Below are 8,551 nucleotides of genomic sequence, written 5' to 3' on the forward strand. Positions count from 1 at the left end.
CAGTCTCAAGATGTTTCAACTATTGTCAAGGGGAAGCAAGTGGCCTGGTTCCTATCACCCTCGGTGGCCTTTCAGAGTTCCCTACTAATAGCTACAGGGTGGAAGAAAGTAAAAAGTGATAACTGTTAAGGAATCCAAAATAATTGCTCTCTAAAACTCTCCAGAGTTTTGGAGGTCAGAGGTCAGAGGGCAATGTTGTAGGCTCAGCTCCCTCCTTCATCTTTATGTGGGTTCTCAGGATCCAACACAGGTTTCCCATCCACTGAGCAACCTCCCTAGGACCAACACCAAACATCTTAACTTGAACATACAATTTAAAGAAAAGCATAACGTCTTCTCAAGACTTTTTGATTCTCTTTCCTCCAAGATTTCTGTAGAGATAAGTGAAAGAAGACAAGCACACACACACACACACACACACACACACACACACACACACACACATACACACGAGAGAGAGAGAGAGAGAGAGAGAGAGAGAGAGAGAGAGAGAGAGAGAATATTTGGCCATGATTTTTTGGATAGGGAAAAAGTGACTCTGGCTAATGTCTCTGAGGACCACATGAATCAGCAAAATGCTACCAAAATAAGTTCAATTGTTTTTTTCTTTCTCTTTTAAAAAAATTACATAAAAGTTGGAAGCTAACCCTTTGGGGGAGCCTTCCAATACATTCAGTAGTACAAAAGAGAACTGGAAAGAGGTGTGCATTTATTAGGGCTGAGTAACAGACCACAGCTTTGATGACAGGAGAGGCTGAAACACTGCATGGCCAGATCTCAGTCACAGTTTCTTTCGGGATGTCTTCAGCCCCTTAAACAGCTGTTCCTTGACCACCTCTATGCCAGACCTAACACTCTGCTAAACAGATTAAAAAAAAAAAAACCTCAGGCCTAGCCAATGGACAGGACATTCTCCAGTTGAGTGGAGAGTGGGGACTGACTTTCACACAAACTCTGGTGCCCCATATTTGACCACATTCCCTGGATGGGGAGGCCTGGTGGCACTCAGAGGAAGGATAGCAGGCTACCAAGACTTGATACCCTATGAGCATATACAGCGGAAGGAGGTCCCCCTCAGTCACGGGGAGGGGAATAGGGTGAAAGTGGGAGGGAGGGAGGAATGGGAGGATAGAAGGGATGGGATAACAATTGAGATGTAATATGAATAAATTAATAAAATATATTTTTAAAAAAACAAAAAATCTCAGGATGCACTAAGGTAACAATACCCTATTCTCTGCCAGTCAAGGAGCCAAGAACATATCAGACAGCATCCAAGGCCCATAGCCGAGATTTTCCTGCTTTGTAGTAATGGCCACTTAATGTTCCCACTGATATATTTGAAAAGCCCCTTGATTTATGGCTTTTCTTTGTTCTGTTACTATAAAACCTTCATGAAACCGCTTCCATATTGGAACATGGTATTTAGGAAGAACACAAATACATGTCCCTGAACTATGGTCATCTTCCTTTCAGGACAAACATCCTCTTAATCTCTTGGGGGGAGGGGCAAGCTGTGTCTGCATGGATAATGGAATCTGCAATAAAAGCTGTCACAGAGCTTAACTACCAGACACTAAAAAGGAAGTCAAGCAAGAGACGGAATCACTGTGACGGATATAGCAAAGTCTGCAGCCTCTATTACTTCCTGTACTCCTTGCTGGCCAGGCCAAAGAAAGGGACTCAGGAATTACAGTATCCAATATGGAGATTGGCACAGAGAAAAATCTTTTCTTTTTCCTTTATAAAAAGTGAGGTGATGCCGGCTCCCCAGAACAAGAGCAGTACGCAAATCCCTAAAATGAGAAGAATGCCCAGAGTTGCCTCTTAGGTAACCCTTCACCATTGTGAGGCTGCAGTAACCCACCGTTTCCTTCTCTCCTGCTTCCTTTCCAATTAGAGGCAGTCGAGAGTTAGCTCCTGTAGGGCCTTGTTTCACGGTGTAGGAGACAAATGTAATCCCTTAATGGCCTTGTTTCCCCCTACACAAACACAGTGACTGACACAGCATTCTGCAATTAAGAAGGAAGAGGACATTCACTTAAGACAAATCATACTGTAATTGGCATTGTACGCGAGGATGTGTAAAACACAATGACACTGTGACGCGGACGGTGCTCTTTAGGCAAAGTCTACTGCTTTCTTGTTTGTTGATCCATCCGAGTCCATGAAGGAGCTTTTATTTGACGATCACTGTCAGTGTTTCACATCTCAAGAGTACGCATTGTAATTTCAGGACGCCAGCTCTGCCAGACTCCTTCCTACAGTGGTCAGGTGACATTGCTCCGTGAGTATCCGTGCTTGTGTGCATTGGAGCCCCTCACAAGGATCAGTGGGGGGGGCCTTCCCAGGACACCTGTTCTACCTGCCTTTCACCACACAGCTTCTGTGTCCAGGACAAAGCCCTCCTGGGAAGGTACCAGAAGGAAATCGCAAATCCAGATTCTGGACTGCTTACAGGACATCTGGGAAATCCCCACATCTTTGCTGGCTCACATATGGGAAGGGCAGGGCCACACCCCAGTGTTGCCCCAAAAGCGTGTGTATGTGAATAATGCCAGCACGTATGCGTGCATGTGTATGCACTGTGCTTTTGGATGTTTGTGTATGTGTTGGGCATGCACGTGGTGGCCAGAGGTCAACATCTGGTGTCATCCTCTACCACTCCCTGCCTCAATTGCTGAGGCATGTTCTCTCAATTGAACCTCAACAGGCTCATCAGTTCAGCTAGGCTGTCTGTCCTTAGAGCTCAGGACACCTACCTGCATTCACCCCCACCCCCACCCCAGGGCTGGGGTTACAGTCCTGTAGCACCATGCCCAGTTTTTTAACATATGTGTTGAAGATCAAACTCAGGTCCATGTTTGCAGGGCAGTCACAGTGCCAACTGAATTATCTTTCCAGTGCCATGGGGGAGTTGTTTGTTTGTTTGTTTGTTTGTTTGTTTGTTTTAAACCCTGAATCCTCTTGTCAGGTTGTGTTCCAGGCTGTCCTTTCAAAGAAGACTCTGAAACAAAAGGCCTTGGGAGATAGAGTTGCTTACTCAGGGGCACAGAGCAAACTGCTGCCTTAACCAACATAAGGATAATGTTTAGTTTTTGGCAATGTTTGGGCAGATTTGCTATTGGCCTCTTTAAATGACTGGGTTTCTCAGTTCAGACTTCCTTATCTGTGGGCCGTGCGCGCACACACACACACACACACATGCACAAATGCACTCATGTACACACACACAAATGTGTGCACACTGGTACACAAACACACACAAATGCATACAGATGCACATGCACACAAAAATGCACATGCACAAACAAATGCACTCATGCACACACACACAAATATGTGCACATTGGTACACAAACACACACAAACGCATACAGATGCACATGCACACATGCACATACACACCCGGGCAGCATCTTCGTGTGCTGCTACCCAGTCTCGCCAGGATCTGGAAAGAAGGAATATCACACACCCAGGAAGCTTTGGAGGCTCCTGCTGCCTTCACTGCTCCAAATAGCAAATGTCTTTTGTATCTGAACCAAGAGTCCTGTGGCTCCCACCAGCCTCTGCAGGGCGACAGCAGAGCAGAGTCACGGATCAGGAAGCAGAATGAAGAACTCTGCCCTGTCACCACAGTTCTTGTCAGAAAGGAGAGACTTTTACAGAAGGGGAGGGGGGGCGTGAGTAAAAAAGAGGTGACGTGGTTGATCACCTTGAAAGTATTGTGGTATCAGATATGAACTCTTAGGAATGCATAGATAAAAATCTCATCAAGGTAGGCAAAGGCTGCAGGGCCCTCAGACCTCTCCATACCCTAATAGCTGTATCTGAAAGATTCCCCCAGTAAAAGGCACAAGGACTAACTAGCAGTTTATTGGAAGAATGCTATAGAAAAGACAGACAGACAGCAGTGTGGAGGGGCTGCGACTCCAGTGAGAGTTCAGGACGGTGAAGCTCTTTCTCATAGCTCTCAGCAGCAGGGAGGTATCTGAGCGAGGGTGTAGCCAGGCTGTCACTCTGATTCCCAGACTGGGAAGAGAGGTGAAAATTTAGGGGAAGGGTTGTCAGACTCTAACTGCAGATGTGGGGAAACCGAGGAGGGGCACATTTAGTTGGGGTGTACCCATCTTATGGGTGGGAGAGATATGTCACCTTAAGTGGCTCTTTTAATGTCTGAGAATCTTATAGGCTCTTGGGGTGCCTGACCCTCCTTGTAGCATCAGAGATCCCAGAAGTAGTGAGGAGGTAGAGGCTGAAGAAGGGTGCGCGTGAGCCGCCCTGGCCTGGAATGCAAACGTTGCTTTCCCGGAGTCTGGTACAAGGAGGCCTGACACTGAGTCATGGGCGGGCTCTCTGTGGGTGCTTGCCAGGAGGTTTGTGGCTGCAGAGAAATGTGACTTCTGGATTAGCCCCTAGTTTAAACTTAAGAGCATCCTCTAAGTCCAATCCTCTGGAGCCACCAGGGGACTTGACAGAAAGATGGGCTAGTTCCTGAGAGGTGAATCTCCTGGCGCACCAAACTAACGGACCCTGTCCCCTACTTAGAAGCACTCCAGCCATGACCAGAATGCCTCCGTCCATCACATAGCATCCTTCCAGCCAGGCTCTAAATAATAGCTTGGGTGACATCAAGAGCTGAGATTGCAAAGCTGAAAAGAAGCGGCTGGAAATGACAAGAAAGACACGTGAGAAAAGCAATGAACAGATGACTGTGGCCCTGAGGCTCTGGGTCATATGCAGGTCTGGAATGAAGAAGGGAAGCATAGCCTATGGGTTACAAATCCTGGCTATCCGTGTGCTGCCTCTCCATCAGGCCATTTTTGCAGATTTATGTCCCTCAGGGTCCTGGAGTCCTAAGCACATGAGTGATTTCCCTGATGAGTGCCCTCCCACGGCAAGGCTGCCCTTCCTGCAGAGAGCCCTAAGTCCTGTGGAGCACCAGTGGAAACCCACTCAGCGAGGACCCACGTGCTTTTCCTCACAAACTTTGTAAGGTTACAGAAATAAATCTCACCTTTGACACTGGACTATAAAGTACTCAAGGGTTCCTCTTTGAGGTACTATAAGACCCAGGTCCCTGAGCTGTCCCTAACACTAACGATGGAGCCCTAGATCTTTTTAGTCCCCAGCTCTTGTGCTGTATGGAAGGCACAGGTGTCACAGGGCAGCCTCTGGGGACTTTCCCCTTTTAGCCCAAGTCCATGTGGAAGTGCACCTCAACAATGTAGTTACATCTCCGCTGCGTTGATGGGTCTCACTGTAAACTTGGTCTGGTTTAGAATCAACCAGAGGCCATGCTTCTGGAAGCATCCAGAGGCCACACCTCTGGGAGCATCTTTGAAAGTGATTCCAAGGAGGAAGACTTTACTGGGGAAAGAACGCATGCCCTAAATGTGAGCTGGGGTCCTGGGCTGAATAAAAATGAACAGCAGAGCTGGATGCCACCGTTCATCTCTCTTTCTGCTTGCTGCTGTGGATTCAGGTTGGATCACGGCCTCACCTACCTAAGATGGATCTCACCACTATATACCTTACCCTCCAAGACAGACTGTATGGCCCAAAATGAACCCAAGTAAACCTTTTCTTTCTTAAGGTGTAAGGCAACTTCCTTGCTTACTTGCTTTTTTAACATATGTGGGCCTTTGTTTGTGTGCTCTGTTTTGTTTTTGTGGAGGAGGAAGGGTGGTTTGTTTGTTTGTTTGTTTGTTTGTCTGTGCCAGGGTCTCACTATATAGCTGTGGCTTGCCTCCAACTGGCTATGTAGATCAGGCTGGCCTCGAACTCACAGAGATGTGCCGGTTTCTCTAGTGCTAGGATTAGAGGCCTGTGTCTCCTTGCTGAGATTTAAACTGCCTGTACTGAGAAAGGTAAGGAAACCAAGACACAATGGTTGCCAGCCACCAGAACTGTACCACTGACGTCACAGGGCGGTGAGAGAGAGGAGCCACACAGCTGTGCAGTTAACCAGGAACTCGGTAGGATGTCTCTCTGTTCTCACCATCTTGTCCTACCATGTAGCTGGCCATCTCCTCCTTGAAACAATCTCAAAAGAATGACTCAAACTTGACCTCATGGTTGGCTCTGTCCTTGGCCAGCAAATACACACCACCAGCACAAGCTGCAGAGTGACAGGCCAGGGTTGTCACTAAGCACGCTGACTCTCTGGCCGCCGCTGCTTGGCTTGGCCCTGATACCACTACCAAGCCACAGGATCACTGCACTCACTTCCTTCTTGTATAGGAAGGCCGGACTTAGGTTACTGACGAGGCTGATGGTGTCCACACTTAAAGCTTTTCAACATACATCAGGCTCTTAAGGAGCCAGAGAGAGAGCTTGGTCAGTAAAGGGCTCGCTGCATAAGCCTGAGGACCTATGCTCCACCTTCACAGTCCTTGCTTTCTTAAAAAAAAAAAAAAGCGAGGCACAATGGAGCACATCTGCAACTCCAATGATAAGGGATAGAGATGTCAAGAAGATTCCTAGAATTCCTTGGCCGGCCAGCCTAGCCTACTTGGCAAGCTGCAGGCCAGCAAGACACCCTGACACACACAGAAAACAAGTTGAAATTCACATCCGCGCATGCATGCACGCACGTGCACACACACACACACACCTGACACACAGTATCACATCTGGCTGAGCAGATATGCAGAACCTTCAGCATCCCACCAAACAACGTGTCATAGCCCCACTTTGTCATTAAGCCATCTTGAGCAGAAGTATAAGAAGTTCTTCTTTTCCTTTTTTAAAATGGCTGTGGCTAAGAGCAGATGTGGCTTAGAGACTGTTCCTGGAAATGAGCGGCAGCTTTACCTAGGGATTCCAGAAGCAGTGTTTGTGGAAGATGTAGAGTATTCCCTGAAGCAGCCTGGGACTGAGACTGCAGGTACAGTGTTAAAGAAGCTGGATGAAACACATCAGAAGTAAACGTTTATGGAACTCAACCTTACTCAAAATAAAGGTGGGGGGCGGGGGAGAGGGCTGCAAGGTCAGATTCCTGACATTAAACAGACTTTGGAAGCTCTGAAATACATGCAGAAGAAAAAAAAGAGTCCACCAATTCCATGGAGACCAGATTCTTACTGGCAGATAACCTGTACTGTAAAGCGTCGGTGCCTCCTGATAAAGTGTGCCTATGGTTGGGGGCTAATGTAATGCTTGAATATGGTATTGATGAAGCTCAGGCATTGTTGGAAAAGAATTCATCAACTGCCACAAAGAATCTTGATTCTCTTGAAGAAGGCCTTCACTTTCTTAAAGATCAATTTACACAAGTCAATATGGCCAGGGTTTATAATTGGGATGTAAAAAGAAATAACAAAGAAAATTCTACCAAGAGCAAAGCATAACACTGGCAATTGAAAATGTAGTTCAGGTTTCCAAACATGTTAAATAAGGCAATGTTTATCTTTAAAGATTGATGTAACTTTGAGTAGTTTTTTTTTATGGCAAGAATAATTAAAACTTTAAAAACACCATTTTATTTATTTATGAAAACAGAATTGCTTTCAAATATTTTATGGAATTAACAGTATTTTTTTTTCATATTTCCCTACAAGGTACTGCTGCTTATGTTTTATTTTATGTGTTAGAAGACAACTCTTAACTGAAGTGGCTGAAAACTGTGAGGAATGCTACGGAGGTCACCAGCACAGTTTACGTTTTCTTTATTGATATTGATTGATGTTACTCTCACTTGACGTGGTGAACCTTTTAGAGTCAGGGAAGACAGACAGTGCCAACCTTTGTAGCCCTGTTCTTCTTCAATGGGACATTACCATCCTCTGTGGCTGTTGTGTTCTGTAAAAGGGGCTTTCTTGCATTTCTGCTTAACCAGCAGCTTTTCTGATATGCTGAACTTTTCAGAAACTGATTATTTGCTTTCCTACATAGTCTGAGGGCTGTTGACATACATAAAACTTTAACCCTCAAATAAATATGTCTTTCTCAATGACTTGATCAATGTGAGACAGTGCTACCCATTCAAAACTTTAAGCTAAGGTAATTTTATATTATGTAACAGTTCTCCAAAGCACCTTGAACAGGAATATTAACATAAATGTAGATCAGCATTGATTGAAAAGAGTTGTAAGCTTTTTTAACTCATGAGAAATTGCATAGGCAGGATAAAATCTCTGGAAAGCCATTGGTACTGTGGTAAAAAGTACTTGGTGATACAGATTCTGGTAAAAATACATGCATGCTATTCCATCTCTGTGTGGTAAAAAGTATACTTGTGCTGTGGTTTGTACTTGTATTTTGTGTTATTAAAGCAATGATATTGGGGGTGGGGGAGAAGTTCTTGTTTTAACTAAGTAAAGGGCCATCTTTGACTGGCTTTCGCTTCACAAGACACCAGTGGAGCTGCCTGCAGACTTAGCTGGAGCTCAAGCCAGTTGAAAGACTGCGCTCGTCTGTCATCAACCGCAGCAGCGTCTGCCTCACCATCCTCCCCTGCGTGAAGTAATTCACGCACTCTGTAATTAAGAAACGCACTAATTACAGCATAGCTCTGAGATGAAAGTTGCTGTGTTCCGCTAAGAGGATG

At 45.7% G+C, this 8,551-nt stretch overlaps 1 pseudogene across 1 annotated transcript; it reads left to right on the plus strand.

Annotated features, from left to right (window-relative positions):
* Positions 1 to 6,753: 6,753 nt before the first annotated feature.
* LOC311595184 (prefoldin subunit 3-like) lies at positions 6,754 to 7,489 on the plus strand (annotated as a pseudogene). Its single transcript has one exon. The product of its transcript is annotated as a prefoldin subunit 3-like (transcript).
* The last annotated feature ends 1,062 nt before the right edge of the window (positions 7,490 to 8,551 follow it).

This window comes from Acomys minous (genome assembly GCF_964271855.1).
Source record: "Acomys minous genome assembly, chromosome: 3".
Taxonomy (NCBI): domain Eukaryota; kingdom Metazoa; phylum Chordata; class Mammalia; order Rodentia; family Muridae; genus Acomys; species Acomys minous.